The sequence below is a fragment of the Bubalus bubalis genome, chromosome 9, assembly GCF_019923935.1.
Source record: "Bubalus bubalis isolate 160015118507 breed Murrah chromosome 9, NDDB_SH_1, whole genome shotgun sequence".
NCBI lineage: Eukaryota > Metazoa > Chordata > Mammalia > Artiodactyla > Bovidae > Bubalus > Bubalus bubalis.
This window is the reverse complement of record NC_059165.1, coordinates 67,419,355-67,435,288: the sequence shown is the minus strand read 5'-3', so window position 1 is coordinate 67,435,288 and position 15,934 is coordinate 67,419,355. Positions and strand designations below refer to the sequence as shown.

The 15,934-nt window shown below is 55.7% G+C and overlaps 1 protein-coding gene across 6 annotated transcripts in view; it reads right to left on the bottom strand.

Annotated features, from left to right (window-relative positions):
- SBNO2 (strawberry notch homolog 2) overlaps positions 1–8,355 on the bottom strand; it is a 42,244-nt gene extending 33,889 nt beyond the window's left edge. For 4 of the 6 annotated variants that reach the window (XM_025292787.2, XM_044948591.1, XM_006050497.3 and 1 more), the window contains exon 1: positions 4,651–4,805. The gene's annotated coding sequence lies outside the window, so the exon portion shown is untranslated. Of the gene's footprint in view, positions 1–3,817; positions 3,843–4,650; positions 4,806–8,215 lie in introns of those variants that run through there. The other 2 variants (XM_044948587.1, XM_044948589.1) reach the window with 2 other exon arrangements.
- Positions 8,356–15,934: the final 7,579 nt, after the last annotated feature.

Here is a 15,934-nt window from a genome sequence, read left to right as displayed (position 1 = left end):
AAGATCACGCACCCCCAAGGGTGTCCCGGACAGCCCCCGACACCCACCTGGGGGCTCACTCACTCTGAGTCCTGCCCCCCAGACAACAGGCTGAGCTCCCAAATCTGATGAAACCCCCCCTCAAATCCTCAGTCAGCTGACATACCCCAAGCGACAGCAGAAGGGCCCCCACAGGGCTATGGGTGGGTGGTAGGGAGGGGTCTCTTGCCCCACTTTGCAGCTTCCAGGGCGAAGCCACACCCCCAAGCTGGGGAAGAGTGGCCCTGGTGGCACTGATCTTTGAGGACACACCTGAATGTTCAGAATAGGAGAGGGCTCAGGGGCGGAGTGCTCAGGCTTGCCCACCCACCCCTGCCCCCACTGTCACAGCTCCTAGATCAGCCTTCCCTCACTGCACCTCACCTCCGGCGGGGGGCCCTGGCTCCTGCTGGCTCTGGGCATCTTTGGGTGGGACTCTCACCCCATCCGAGTTTGTGACTCAGAGCCACACAGGCCCCCTGCCCCGCAATACTACTCCTCCCCACTTCGTCCCCACTTCCTGGGTCAGCCTCTGACCCCAGGCTGCTGTGACTCCCACCCACCCGGACTCCCGGGAAATGCCAGGTGCCAGCCTTCCGGGATGTGGCCCGGCAGGAAGGCCAGAGAGGCCACTTTCGGTTTCACTTGAGGACGGAGGCCAGGCTGGAGGCACCTGCCCCTCTCTGGGGCCCAGGGGAGGCTGGGCAGCGCCTGGCACGGAAGGGGTGCCTGAGGACCCAGGGAGGTGCTGGGTGACCACTGCTCCCCCGCCCCACCCCCTGCAAGGGCCAAGTCAACGCCTTCCCTGAAGTGTCCCAGCATAGCTGGCCGTGGACTCCCTTTCTGCCCCGTGGGCAGCACAGGGGGAGTGTAGGGCTGACCAGAGAGGAGTCACAGTAATGGGAGAGTGGAGGGGGAGGGGCTGGGGAAACATGCCTGGTATCGCAGCCAACCGGGAGCCTACAGGAGGGTCAGGGCACTACCATCTACAGCTACCAGGGCGCCTCCTCCCACAGGGCCAGGCTTCAGGGAGGGGCTCCTGGACCTCCTACTGCCCACACCCGGCTCAGGCACCCCTGCACCAGGAGCCTGCCTCCCCACAAGCCCACTTCCTGCCGGCAGCTGTCAGGGCAGAGCTGGGGTTTGGGGAGCTCCCAGGGGAGTCTTGTTCACCCTCCATAAAACAGGGAGACAGCACCTCCTCTGCCCTCTTCGTGGGGCCAGCTGACACCCCCTCACCCCAGGCCAGGCCCTGCTGTCTTTTTTTTTTTCTCTCTCTTTTTTAACTACTTTTCTGTTTTATGGAGACACAATTCACGTGCCATACACTTCATCCATCTAAAGTGAACAGTACAGTGGCTTTCAATACATCCACAGACTTGTGCAACCACCACCTCCATCTAATTCCAGAACATTCCATCACCCCCAAAAGGAAAGCTCACTCCCATCAGTAGTCTCCCCCACGCCCTCCCCAGCCCCTGACAACCAGGAACCCACTCTCTGTGTCCGTGGATCTGCCTGTTCTGGACGTTTCCCATCAGTGGAATCGCACCGTGTGTGTCCTTCTGTATCTGCTTCCCTCACTGAGCATCGTGTTCTCAGGGTCCACATCACCATATATAAATGACAGGCTTTAGCAGTGGGTACCTGGGCCAGCCCAGAGCATCAGAAATCGCCCTCACCTGAGACACCCACTTGAGGACAGGGCAGCCACACCACCCAGCGAGGGAGGCTGGCGGCTGTCACCATGGCAGAAAGATGCAGAAAGTTGGCTCTGTCCCAGCCCTGCTCAGCTGCCCCACAGGGGACTGACCTGCCAGCAGCAGGGGAGAGGGCAGTTCCAGGGGGAATACAGGCCCACAGACACCAGGCCGTATCTGGGCTGAGCAGACAGGGAGATGGTGGGCGAACAGGGCTGGCCAAGCTTGGGCCTGAGTGACCTCGCTCCTGGCCACCCCAGGCGGCTAGCTGCAGCCAGCCCTCCCCGCGCCTGACCACGCGGCCCTTGGCTGCGGAAAAGCGGCTGGAGATGCTCCAAGCTGGCCCACTGACGGATTGCACGTACGCAAGGCACACATGCATGAACTCTCACATGTATGCACACAGGCGACACCACGCACACGTGTGCACGCAGCACTCACACGTGACACACGCACACTCCAGCAAGTACGTGCACTGCTGCACATGTGTGTCCACAGACACACACTGGCACATACGTGGGCAGACTCACACACACACCCTGGACCTGTGCGGCTGCCCAGGGGGCCCGTGTCCCCTCTTTGTGTCAGCCTCTAGGTGCCCCCACCTCTCCATGACCTGACCCCACATGAGGAACAGGCAGACCCCGCCCCCGCCAGCAACTGTGAAAGCTTCACAGGGCGGAGGCCCTGTGAGGAGGGAGGCAGCCTCTGGAGACTGGACACAGTTGCCTCTTTATTCCCAGCCGGCTCGCTCATGAGGCCAGAGCCCTCTGCTGGGTCAGCGTTTCCGGCCCAGCTCCTGTTGGTTGGCGGGGGTGGGGTGGGGGGGTGCTCTGAGACTTTACTAGAAGCGAGCTGGGCCAGCCAGCTGGTCATGTCCGCAGTGGCGGTCCAGCCTCTGTTCCCCACCCCACCAAGGGTCGGGGTGGTCAGGCAGCTGGAGAGACCTGGCCCTGGGCTGCACACCTGAGGCCAATGCTGCCCCACCCCAACTTCAAAGCCAACTGCCTCCTCTGCGCTCTGCCACAAGGGTTCCCCTGGAAACAAAGCCCCTCACCCCCTTATCAAAGCATAGACATCTCCCCCAAATGTGTGCGCACGTACACACACACACACACACACACACACACGGCAGGTCCAGCTCCAGACAGGTGTGAGCAGACGTCTGCTCAGAGGCAGAGTTAAACAAAGGGCCCTCCCGCCCTCTGAAATCCCCGAATGCCTTCCCCTAGGTCCTCACATTGGCTGTCCCTGGGGATAGCATCTCACGCTTGTCAGACTCCCCAGGGTCTGTCCGATGCCCACCTGGGTCTCCCCGGCTCAGGGGTGTCCGGGGATCACCCATTTCCTGCCCATTCACCCAGGGCCCAAGCAGACAGCCCTGAGGAGCCATCACCCACCTCTGGGGACTCCCCTAGGAAAATACAGGGCCTTTGGAAGAAAAAGTGCAGATGGGCAGGGAGTGGCCTCCCCAGGCCGCCCAGCAGGCCCAAGTCTCAGCCCAAGGATGGGGTACACAGCCACTCCTCTGCTTGCAGCTTCTGTAACTGTTGAGCTCCCCCCGTAGCCAGGTACACAGAGCCCCAGGTGGGGACACAAAATCAGGGTCAGATCCAGCTCAGGCTGGATTTCCAGATTTCCCTGGAACCTCAGCCTCTGACAAGTGACCCTTCTTCCCTCTGGACTCTGGGGGCCCAGCCCCACTTGCCTCAAATCTTTCCTGCAGGGACAGATCCACCACACTGGCCTCCGAGTTGGGTCACCTGGCCTGGCAGGAGGTAGGCAGGTTCCCACCTGAAGTCTGCCCCCCTCATCACAGGTGCAACATTCACCACCCCTCCAACTGCCAGCAGGCTTCCTCCCAGACAGCTTCCAGGCCAGGTGCAAACAGAGGGGACCATACCTGGCCAGTCAGGCAGTGGACAGGCAGAAAGGAGGCCCAGGGCAGGCAGGACCAACACACTTCCCACGCTCAGCTCTCTCTCCCTTTCCAGAATGTAACAACATGATGCTAGACACTCCTGCCTGGCTATCCACGCCTCTGCTCCCAGGCACCAGCTTCTCCCTGCCAGTGCTCTGGTGCTGGGAGGACACCTCACCTTCCTCATCAATCCACACAGGCTACTGCTCCACAGGCTCCAGGTCTCGGCAGCCTTGGGGTGGGGGCCGCCTCTGCCCACCAGCGCTCCCCGCCCAGCTCCAGGAGACACTCCCACCCAACATGCTCTGCCTGCTCAATTTATACCAGCAAGGGTCCCATCCCAAGGCCACGGGATCGCACCAGTAAAAACGCAGGGCGGAGAAGCCAGGACAGCAGGAATCCGGGGAGAAGGGTCACTGCGGAGAAAGGGTGGGAAATCTGCGAGGAGCCTGAGATCAGGGGTCACCCAGAGAGGGAGGGGCTATAGTTACGGAGCTGGAGAATCACAAGAAGAGAAGAGTCAAGGAATGACCGGGGAGCAGCCAGGAGGTCACCAAGTGCAGGAGAGTCACAGAGAAGCACGGGGTCAAGGGTCACCAAAGTGAAGTCCGGGTATCACCAGGGAGCGCCAGATAGCGGGGGATCAGGGAATCAGCGAGGAGAGAAACAGGAAAGGGTTGGGAGTCGCCCTGTTTCAGGGTTCATGCCAAGGCGGGTGTCAGGCGCGGGTGACGGAGCGGCGCAAGGTCCGGGGTCGCCGAGAACTGGGTTAGAGTTGACTGCGAAGGACAGGATCGGGAGGGTCGCGGCGGAGGGCGGGATCAGGGGGTCGCCCATGAGGGCGGGGATACGCCGCCGCGCTCCCCCCGCCCGCGGTCCCGGAACCCCAGAATTCCGTAACCCCCGGCTCGGGGCGCGGGCGGCCGCGAGGTGCCATGGCCTGCCGGGGAGAGCGGCTTGGCGGGCAGGGGTAGCGGGAGCGGGCCAGGGGTGGAGCCGGGCGCGCCTCACCTCGGACCCGGGTCCGGCCGGGCGCGGAGCCCGCGGCGCCTCCGTTTTTCCGAGCTTCGCCGCGGCAGCGCTCACTTCCGGGTTTCGAGCGCCATCTTGGGGGGGCTCGCGCACTTCCGGTCATGCCGTGGGGGCGGAACCTCTGGTGGGCGGGGTTTGGGCGCGGGGCCTTCTCGCGGTGACCCCCTTCCCCCAGCCCCTTGAAGCCCTTCTGCCTTTGGAAGGGGCTCGAATTCTCGAGTGAGCCTCAGTTTCCTCCTCTGCAGCATAAAGTACCATGCCTACCTGCAGATCTTTGCATAACTCTGCCCTCCCCTGGTGCACTCTGACCCTGACCTTTCAGCCACTGGGGTTCTTGGACAGCCCAGACCTTGGCCTCGCAACCATCTGAAAGGGACCTGGGTCCCCCTATCATGCTCCCTCTCTTGGTTGCTTCCCTACCAATAGTAGTCTGCTCATTAATCTATCTCCACTCTAGAATAGGAGTCCTGGGACCACCCGCCCCCGGACAGGGAGCCAGGCGCACAGGGTCTGATAAGCCCCAGAGGCCACCCTGAGAAAAGCAGGATCCTCTCAGGCAGGGGCCTTGAGACCTGAGTGGCTCCCCTGCTGTCTCCTTCCCCATCAGGGCTTCCAGGGACCTCATGCAAACAACGCTGGGATCTGCCTCATTGTCAGGCACAGGATGGGACTCAGCTGTGGCACAGGCCTGCTGTGTTCCTGTGACTGGCGCCTACTGGACCCACCAGGTGCTGGGCCTGGCAGGTCAGACAGAACCAGTGCAGAAGGCACCACCCCCTCCCCAGCAGGGAATGAAGACACTGCCGCCTTTTCCTGGACCCACCTCACCAGCCAGCCAGAGACCTCCTGTACCTGGTCCAACCCCTTGAATTTAGAGGCCACCTCTTCACTTGCTTGTCTATTCAGTGAACTCTTATGGATGCAGCTATGTGCCTGGCCTTGAGCTGGAGAAGTCCGGGGCCCCCAGAGAGGACTCAGTTCTCATCCTTGCCCTCAGGAAGCCCCCAGTCTAGGGGAAACAGAGCTGGGACCAGACACTCCCATCTGCAAGATCAGGCATAGGGCCAGTGAGGAACAAAGTCTGCCTAGGGCATCATGGAGGGTGGTGTTGAGAGGGTGTTGAGGCTGAGGCTTTGAAGTTCAAGTAGGAGTTTCCCAGACAGTTAAACTTAGGAAGAGCAAATTAAAAGCTGTTCAAAGGCCAGATCTGGTAAGGAAGATGAGTATGTTTAAAAAATCTGTTTGCCTTGGGACATCCGGCAGTCCAGTGGTTAAGATTCCTTGCATCCACTGGAGGGGGTGTGGGTTCAATCTGTGGTTGGGGAACTAAGATCCCAACCCAATGGGGTGTGGCCAAAAAAAGGAAAAAAAAATCTGTTTGCCCTAAAAATTCAGGACCTCCTGTACCCAAAGCCACAGGCACAAGGGAGCAGATGGGGAAACTGGGACCCAGAGAGAAGTAATATCCAGATGGAGCTTCACTTTGGCATGCGTTGTCTTTGGCAATTGAGTTGTAACCCTGACCCTGGAACTATTCTTTATAGCTAATGAGAAGAAATCCAATTGAGCAACAGACTTAAGCTTCAAAAGGGTGAATAAACTGATTTGCGGAGCACCTGGTGGCATGTTCCAGTTTCTGCTCACACAACACCATCAAACAATTTGCAGGGCCCAGTGACGTGTGAAAACGCAGGGCCCCTTGTTCAAAAAGTAGCAAGAACTTCAGACTGGGACTGGTAAACTGAGCACAGCCCCTCAAGCTCCAGGCCTGAGTGAAGTCCCAAGTTACACACACATGAAGCTGGCCCTGCCCCCACTGTGGCCTTTTGGGGTCTGACTGATAGTACCTGCATTTTGCCAGTGGGGAAACTGAGGCGCAGAACTGTTCCACAGATGGCCCAGGTCACAGAGAGAGCCGCTGAGAGGCGTGGACTTGACCTCCACCACGTCCACCTCAGAAAAGCACGAGATCTCTATGGGTAATTCTGCCTGAAATGGGGGCAGTTTGCCCAGGCCGGGGTGGGTCCAGCCATCTCAGCATGGGGGAAACTGCCAAGTCTGGGGATGTCTAGGGAATTAGTCAGATTTGGGGATTTCCAGGGAATTGCGAAAGGCAGCCTGGGAGACCAGAATGGATGCTGCTTTGGAGCTCAAAACCTGGCCCTAGGTGCTGTGTGACCCCCAGAAAGTGACTTAACCTCTCTGTGCCTCCATTTCCCACAGATAATAGTGGCTATTACTTTTCAGACAGCTAAATGAACAGTGCCTAGCATTAAAACGTTATGAATGTTTCCAGGTGAATGTCTGGATCATGGGATCACCTAAGTGACCCCATTCAATCGTCAGAAGTGACCAAGGCTTTTCATCTGGTGGGGACAGGCTCACAGAAGACCACGGGTCTGCTGGTGGAGTTCTGTTTAAAGTTGAAGAGTCTCTTCTTCAACCCCTCCCTCTGCCCCTGCCCCATGGAGGGGCACCGGACTGTCCCCCAGACACTTTGACCAGGCTCAAGGAAGTAGGGTCGCCATATAAAATGCAGGACACAAAGTTAAGTGTGAATTTCAAGTACAGGAAGAATAATTTTCCTTGCCAGTAGAGCCCAGGCAACGTTAGGGCTATATTTATACCAAAGAACTACCCTCGATGTATCTGAAATTCACATCTAACTGGGATGGAAGTCCTATGTTTTTATTGGTGAAATTCAGGCACTCGACGTGGGAAGTACCACGGACAGAAATGGGACCCAGGAGAAGCCCTGGCGAGCGGCTCCCTCTCGCGGAGCCTTGGCGTTCCCACCTGCTAAATGGGCGAGATGTTAGCACCAAACACAGGGGAGATCCCCATGCGGATCATTATTTCAAAAGAGCAGAAAACTTCACACGGATGGAGGTCAGATCACTGGGCTTCCCTTTGAGCCAGGCGATTCTCGGCTTAAGTCAGGAGTCCCCCACCAGCCTCGGTTTCCCTCCCGGGAAGGACCCCGGAGCTAGGCCCGCCCAGGGAGGAGGAGCCGGGTGATGAGCAGGTGAGGCGGGGCAGGTGGACCCGGCCCGGGGGCAGGGGCAGGGACTCGCCACTTCCTGTTTCTCCACATTCTGGAAAGCCCCGGCGTTCCCGGGCCGCGCAGCGCCTCCTCCCTCCCCGCTCCTCCGGGCCCGGGTCCCTCACCACTTCTCCTTTCTGCACCCGCTTCCCCCCAGCCCAGTGGTCGGTTCCCGGCTCCCTCTCCCCTCCTCTCCCCGCCTCCTCTCCTTTTCCCATCTCTTCTCCGGCTCTCCTTTTTTCTCTCCTCCTGGAGCCCCAGTCGGCGCCTCCAGGGTGCAGAACAGAAAAGCGAGGCAGCAAGGTCCCACGAGCCATGTCTGTGTCCCCCGGCCTCCGGTCACTTTCCGTCTTTCCTCCGCCCCCAGCCCGAGTCTCTCTCTCGATCGCTGTCCCCTTGTCCCTCGGTTCGTCCCAACCTCTGTCCCCGGCTCCACCAGTCCTCCCGCACACACGGAGCCGACTCCGCCCTGTCCAGCCACCACGCCCCCTCTGTGCCCACCTGACACTTGCCCCGAGGCGTCCTCAGTCACCGGCGCTGGCTGGCGATTTCCAGGGCCCTACAGCTCCCTCCCGCCGGGTCTGACCGGGAGCTGGATCCTGCCAGGCTCGGCTAGGCTGCCTCTGAGCCGGGGCCACTTCTGGGAACAGCAAACCTGTCCAACAGGTTTGAGATCCGCCCCAGACAGGGCTTCCCGCCTCTCCGCTGGGCCGGGGACACCAGGGTTGCAGGGGTTAAATGTGACACCTGACTAGTACCCCCCAACCCCAGGCTGGGTCCTGGCTGGGCCCTGAGGTTGGGGAGCAGGTGGGAGGGGAAAAAATATCAGCAGTTCACCCACCAAGCCCAGAGGGTAAGAAGTGTAGGGGGAGAGCTGGCATGTGCCAAGGCCCCAAGGAACACCTATGGGGGGCGCGGGCAGTGAGGCTGCGAAGAGGGAGGAGGTGTTACCCTTCCTCCCACCCCCCACCCAAAAGAAAGCTAGGGCGAGGCCTTTGGAGCACTAGGGAGCCACTGAAGGTTCTGAAGCAATGGTATGGTATGGTCAGGGTGGGGCTGGAGGTCACCTGATCTGCCACATATGCTGGACAAGAGGCCACATCTGCGAATTTCATCTGGTGGAAAGACAGAGGCTGGAGGAGGTGGAGCTGTTGCCCCAAAGCCAAAAGAGCCAAAGTTTGTATTTCTTTCTTATTTATTTCTTTTTGGCTGCATTGAGTCTTATTTGCAGCGCATAGGCTTAACTGAGACATGTGGAATCCCAGTTCCCCAACTAGGGATCTAACCTGCTTCCCCTCCATTGGAAGGTGGATTCTTAACTGCTGGAACCCCAGGGAAGTCCCTCTGCATTTCTTTCTATCCAGGGCCAGTAGTGAGCCGGCCAAGGCGGGGTGGTTGGTGACGGGAGCAGGGGTAGATGTAGCCCAGGGGTGGGGGGTGCTTACCCAGAGGAGGGTGGGAGGGCTGTGGTGGGGGGAGGAGGTGGACCTCAGCTTTGGTGCCATGCCATGCATTCATCCACTAAATGTTTATCATCCCGGGGCCAGGCACGAGGGAGAGAACAGAGCACTGGACACATCCGTTATGCTCCTGGGTCATAAGGAAATGGACCCCCTGCCCCTGTGGCGCAGGACAGGTCCCTGCAACACAAGTGCCAGAGGAAAATCCAGGCAGGTGGACCAGGCCCTGCCTTGCCCCGGCCTGACCTCCCGGCTATAAACCACAGCCAGCTCTGAGCACTGATGTCACCTGTGCTGGGACTTCCTGAACCTTCACCTTGGATCTGCCCGGACCCACAGGGAAATTCCAAGCCAGGCGGGGACCAGCTGACTCATGTCCAGGCTCCAGTGGCATGCAAGTGGCCAGGCTCCTGAGGGGCATCGGGAGCATTTGGATCACTCTATGGGATCTGCCCCCAGGCTTAGGGAGAAGCCAGACTCCCCAGCCTCAGCTCAGGAGTCCCCATCAGAACCTGCTGGGTGAAGCCAGGAAGCTGGGTTACAAAGGGTGAGAATTTGGGGGTATCAGAGCTGTTCTGGAAGTGGGATACTGAGCTGGTCATTTGCTATCCCCAGGGCTGTACAAATGACCAGCCAAGAGGATGGAGCTCCAGTAGCAGAGCATGAGGTTACTACCTCCTGGGTTCAAATCCCAGCTCCGCTAGTGGCTCTGGGACCCCAGGCAGGTTACTTAACCTCCACGTGCCTCAGTTTCTCCACCTGTAAAATGGGGAGAAATCACAGTACCTCCTTTGGAGGGTTTTTGTGAGAATTTGGTGAGGATCACTGTGAGCTTGGGGACGTTATGGTAAAAATGTTTTAAAAAAACAAATTCATCACAACAGAATTCATAACAGAAGTGGAAACAACCCCATGTACTTCAGTTAATGTAGTCATGTACAGATGTGAGAGCTGAACCATAAAGAAGGCTGAGCACCAAAGAATTGATGCTTTTGAACTGTGTTGCTGGAGAAGACTCCTGAGAGTCCCTTGGACTGCAAAGAGATCAAACCAGTTGATCCTAAAGAAAGTCAACCCTGAATATTCATTGGAAGGACTGAGGCTGAAGCTGAAGCTCCAATACTTTGGCCACCTGATGCGAAGAGCTGACTCGTTGGAAAAGACCCTGATGCTAGGAAAGATTGAAGGCAGGAGGAGAAGGGGACGACAGAGAATGAGATGGTTGGATGGCATCATCGACTCAATGGACATGAATTTGAGCAAACTCCAGGAGATGGTGAAAAGGACAGAGAAGCCTGGTGTGCTGCAGTCCATGGGGTCGCAAAGAGTTGGACATGACTGAACAAGAACAACATCAACTTCAGTTAATGGGTGGACACACACACCAGTCCCTCCACACACAGGAACATCATTCATCATGAAAAGGGATGAAGCCCTGACACTCGGTACCACATGGATGGACCCCAAGAACATGATGCTCAGTGACAGAAGCAGAGAGACAGACACACAGGGTGTGATTCCACTGATGGGAAACATCCAGAACAGGAAGATCCACAGACACAGAGAGTGGGTTCCTGGTTGTCAGGGGCTATGGAGGGGGTGAAGATGACTGCTTATTGGGGATTCGATGTTTTAAAGGGGTGATGACAATGATTTGAAATTAGAGGTGGTGGTTGTACAAGGTGAATGTACTAAATGCCACTGGACTGTACATTTTAAAATGGTCCATTGTGGACTTCCCTGGTGATTAAAAGTCCACCTGCCAATCAGGGGACACAGGTTCAATATCCCTGGTCAGGGAAAATCCCATAAGCTAAGGGACAAATATGCCCATGTGCTACAACTATTGATGCGCAAGTGCCCTACCTGTGCTCATGAACAAGAGAAGCCCCCATATCCCAACTAGAGAGTAGCCCCTGCTCGCCACAACTAGACAAAGTCTGGGCACAGAGTAGCCAAAATAAATAAGCAATAATACTAAAACAGTTAATTGTATGTCATGTGAATTTCACCAGACTAACGAAAGAGAAAGCAAAAGGCAATCAACCCTGTAATCAAAGGGGTGATAGATGTCACAATCAAGTTGTCATGAAATCCTAAACTAAAGTTGCAATCAGATCCCAGGAAGGCCTCCAAAAGCAACAGGTTTCAGACACACTGGAGAAATTCCATAATCACTGACCGTGATCTTCGGTGTGGACAGCAGGGACCCTTGTTGTAATGGGCTGGGATAGCTCCTCGCCCTGTGGTCTTCCTCCCCAAGCCCATCACCCTGGTCTAACCTTAAGAACAACACCATGTATGCTAAGTTGCTTCCGTCGTGTCTGACTCTGTGCAACTCTATGGATTGTAGCCCACCAGGTTCCTCTGTCCATGAGATTCTTCCGGCAAGAATACTGGAGTGGGTTGCCATGCCCTCCTTCAGGGGATATTCCCGACCCACATCTCTTACATCTACTTGCATTGGCAGGTGGGTTCTTTACCACTAGCGCTGCCTGTGAAGGTCTGAGAACAATACTGGAAAAAATCAAGGGACGTTCTACAAGATATCCCACCAGTCTCCCTTCAAAGCTGTCCAGTCATCAAAAACAAGGAAAATCTGGACTTCCCTGGTGGTCCAGTTCTAGGCTCCACGCTTCTAACGCAGGGGCACAGGTTCGACATCTGCTCAGGGGAACAAAGGTCCCAAATACCCTGTAATGCAGCCATAATAAATAAATAACTAAGTAAAAACAAGGGAAGTCTGAAAAACTGTCACAACCCAGAGATGTAATAACTAAATGTCATGTGGGATCCTGATGGGGAGTCTTGAGGCAGAAAAAGGGCCTTAGGGAAAAACTAAAGAAATATTTTTTTTGAAGTGAGGAATTTAGTCGCTCACAATATAATGACATGCTCTACACTCATGGAAGATGTTACCGTTAGGACAAAATGGGTGCCAGAAGATGGGAACTCCTGTACCATCCTTGCAACTTTAGATTTCTAAACATATTAAAAATGATCAAAGTATAAGACCTGATCCATCCTCCCACGCCACCCCATGGGATGAAGCCCACCTAGGCTGGACACCTGCAGCTTCCATTGCCAAAACCCCCTGCATGAGTCTTCCCTCCAAGTTTGGTTAGAATATTTTGGTTGCAAGTGATAGAAACTGCAACTGAAACTGGCAGGTTTTTTTTTTTTTTTTTTTCTCTTTTAAATGGGAATTTTGGGCTTGTGGAACTGAAAGGTCCAGGGATAGATTTAACTCAGAGTTCTCCCCCTTAGCACAGCTGACATTTGGGACTAGATGGTTCTTTGTGTTTTACAGCTGTCCTGGGCACTATGGGGTATGGACAGCATCCCTGCTCCCTACCCACCCGATGCCAGGAGCCCCACAGTCTTGACAACCACAGATGCCCCAGTATCCCTGGGAGCAGGACTCCCTCTGATCCAGCTGGTTTCAGACTCAGCTGGATCCAGGACCCTCAAACAGTGTCACAAAGATTTGTCCACCTCTCCATCTCTCAATTCTGCCATCTTTGCTCTTGGCTTTTTTCCTCAAGTCTCCCCACCCTGGGACAAAGATGGTATCAGCAGCCCTTGACTAAATCCCCACATGAGCTTAACAGCCCCGGCAAAAGGTTAGCACCTCTTCTGCAAGAGAAGCAGCAAAAGTCCCAGGGAAGGTTTTGATTGGCCCAACTTTAGTCACATGCCTTGTTGAATCAGTCTCTGTGGCCAGGTAAGGGAAAGCCCTCATTGGCCAAACTGGGATCACATGATTGTACTGAGTCAGTCAATGGGGTTAGAACCCCATGATGTCAGCCAATGGGGTATATGGAGTCAGCCAATGGGGTTAGTACACTGTGGACTGGATTGGAAGCAGGGGGAGTAGCCCTGGGCAGTAGAGTTTCCTGCTGGGCAAGGTTGGCCTGTCATCCCACTGTGGGCTTTAGCAGGGCAGCATTAATAAATGAGTGAGTGGTATACTGCTGCTGCTGCTGCTAAGTCGCTTCAGTTGTGTCCGACTCTGTGCGACCCCATAGATGACAGCCCACCAGGCTCCCCCGTCCCTGGGATTCTCCAGGCAAGAATACTGGAGTGGGTTGCCATTTCCTTCTCCAATGCATGAAAGTGAAAAGTGAAAGTGAAGTTGCTCAGTCGTGTCCGACTCCTAGCAACCTCATGGACCGCAGCCCACCAGGCTCCTCCGTCCATGGTATTTTCCAGGCAAGAGTACTGGAGTGGGGTGCCATTGCCTTCTCCAGTAGTGCTCAATAAATGCATGCTGGATGTAAAGTAGTGAGTGGATGGACAAATGGCAGAAGCTGGGGTTATCGCCACATGTGGCCTGTATTAGTTAGCAGCTGCCATGTAACAGATTTCCCCAAACAACAGAGGCTTAAAACAACACACACATTGATTATGTGGCCCTCCAAGGGCCAGTGGAGCTGGGTCCTTTGCACAGGCTGCATCACTGGTGTTGACCAGGGATCAGAGCTCATTGGGAGGCTTGACTGGGGAGGGGGTCACTTTCCAGCCCCCTCACATTGTTGCAGGATTTATACTCTTGCTGCTTTAGGACCAAGGACCCTTTTCTTGCTAGGTGTTGACTGGAGGCTGCCCTCAGCCACACGTGGGCTCCTCCAACTCGGATACTCACATTGTCAAACCCACAGGGAGGGGATATAGGTCTGACCATGCATGGCATGATGTCACCTTGTCCACAGTCTGTTGGCCCCACCCTCTCAAGGGAAGTGGCCAGCAGGAGGTAGGATCTGGGTCACATTAGGTCTGTCCACACAGCCTCCAGGTTCAGCAGAGGAAACATCAGCCTTGTGTAGCTCAGAGCTTGAGTGTCAGCATGACATCGCCTGGAGGGGCATCCATAGATCCCGGCCCATGAGCCCAGGCCAACTGCTGTCCGTGTGTATGAGGACTGCATCACCCTATGAGTGATGTCTACATTTCAAAGTAGGTGAAAAAAATGAAGGAGACTTCTTTTGTGACACATGAAAATGACATGAAATTCACATGTTGGTGTCCACCAGTAAAGTTTCCCTGGCAAAGATGTATACCTCCCACTAAGCATCCGTTGTGACTGCTTCCATGACATGACGGACAGAGGTGGACAATCAAGAGAGTCCAGCAAGTCGCAAAGCTGAAAATGTTTGTTCTCAGGCCCTTGACACAAAGGGCTGGCTGAGCCCTGCTCTACGAGGTCCTATGTTCCCAGCTTTTGAACTGTGGTGGACAAGACTCTTGAGTCTCTTGGACAGCAAGGAGATCAAACCAGTCAATCCTAAAGGAAATCAACACTGAATATTCATTGGAAGGACTGATACTAAAGCTGAAGCTCTAATACTTTGGCTACCTGATGCAAAGAACTGACTCATTGGAAAAAACTCTGATGCTAGGAAAAACTGAAGGCAGGAGGAGAAGGGGACAACAAAGGATGAGATGATTGGATGGCAACTGATTCAACAGACATGAGTTTGAACAAACTCCAGGAGATAGTGAAGGACAGGGAAGCCTGGTGTGCTCTAGTCCATGGGGACACAGAGAATCAGACATGACTAAGCAACTGAACGATGATGATGCCCCTGACAAAGGATGCTGTAATCTCTCTTAGCCCAGAAATCTCCTCTCTCAAATGGGGTGGTGAGAGGAAGGAAGGACCTTGGCCTCCAGGCCAGCAAGAGGTGACCTTTGGGTCAGCATGTGCCAATGATGATGATCACTGTCGCTCTTCGGGTGGCCTGGGGCAGGGGCATCCACAGGCAGCAGGTGGGAAACGCAGCCACATTCTGCACATTCTAATGGTCTTAGAACCATAGCACAACCTTGTGACATCATCTCAAATGGGGCAACAGGACCCTGCAGCCTGCATTGATGGGGACAGCAAGTGTATGTCAGGGGTAGGGGCTTAGCCAGGGAGGTCAGGGGACATGAAGCCGCAACTGGAATGAGTGAAAGAGGGAGTGGTGTGGACACTTGCGGGGAAGGGGCAAGAGCAAAGGCCCTGGGGTGAGGCAAAAGTTGGTCTGGTGACTGGAGATGAAAAGACAATGTGGCTGGAGCAAAATGACCCCTAGCCAGGGCCACACCTGAGCACACAGAGCTGGCGGGGCCCTCTCCATCTCCAGTTCAGCTTCCCCCAAGCCTCACTGACCCCAGTTGCAGAATGGCGGCCAGAGCCCAGTGATGTCCTGGAATTTCAGGTCTGTGCTGGCCTGACTGTGTGCCAAGCTGGCCACCACATCTCTGGCTCCCCAGGCCAAAATGAGCAATGGAATGGGCCAATGGTCCAGGGCTGGGAGATGCTGACAATGTCCCTGCTCTCTGATTCTGGTAAGTTCTCTCCCAAAGCCTCTACCCTACCATGCAGGCCAAGAGGGATCAATGTGAGGCTGTGGGTGTCAGGGAGAGGAGAGTCCTGGGCACAGTTGGGGATGAATATCCAGTGACCCCCGCCTGTTAGGACCCTGCTTTCACGAGGCTAGCCACCTGCCTTGCCCCTTCCTTGGTGATTCCCCAGTCATCCAGGAACCCTGGGTCCCAGTGAGTGGCCCATTGCACAGGTGAGCCTGCCAAGGCCCAAAGGAGGTATGAGACCCCAGAGCTGGGGTCCTGAGTGAGCGGGAGCAGGCGTGGATAGTGTGGCTAGCACTGGGCAGGCTTTCTCCCCCTCGTCACCCTGATTGCCCACTCATTCATCCACTCAGGGTTTCTGGTGCCCAAGTGTCTGAGTAGATGCTAGCCCTGATGACCCAGTCCA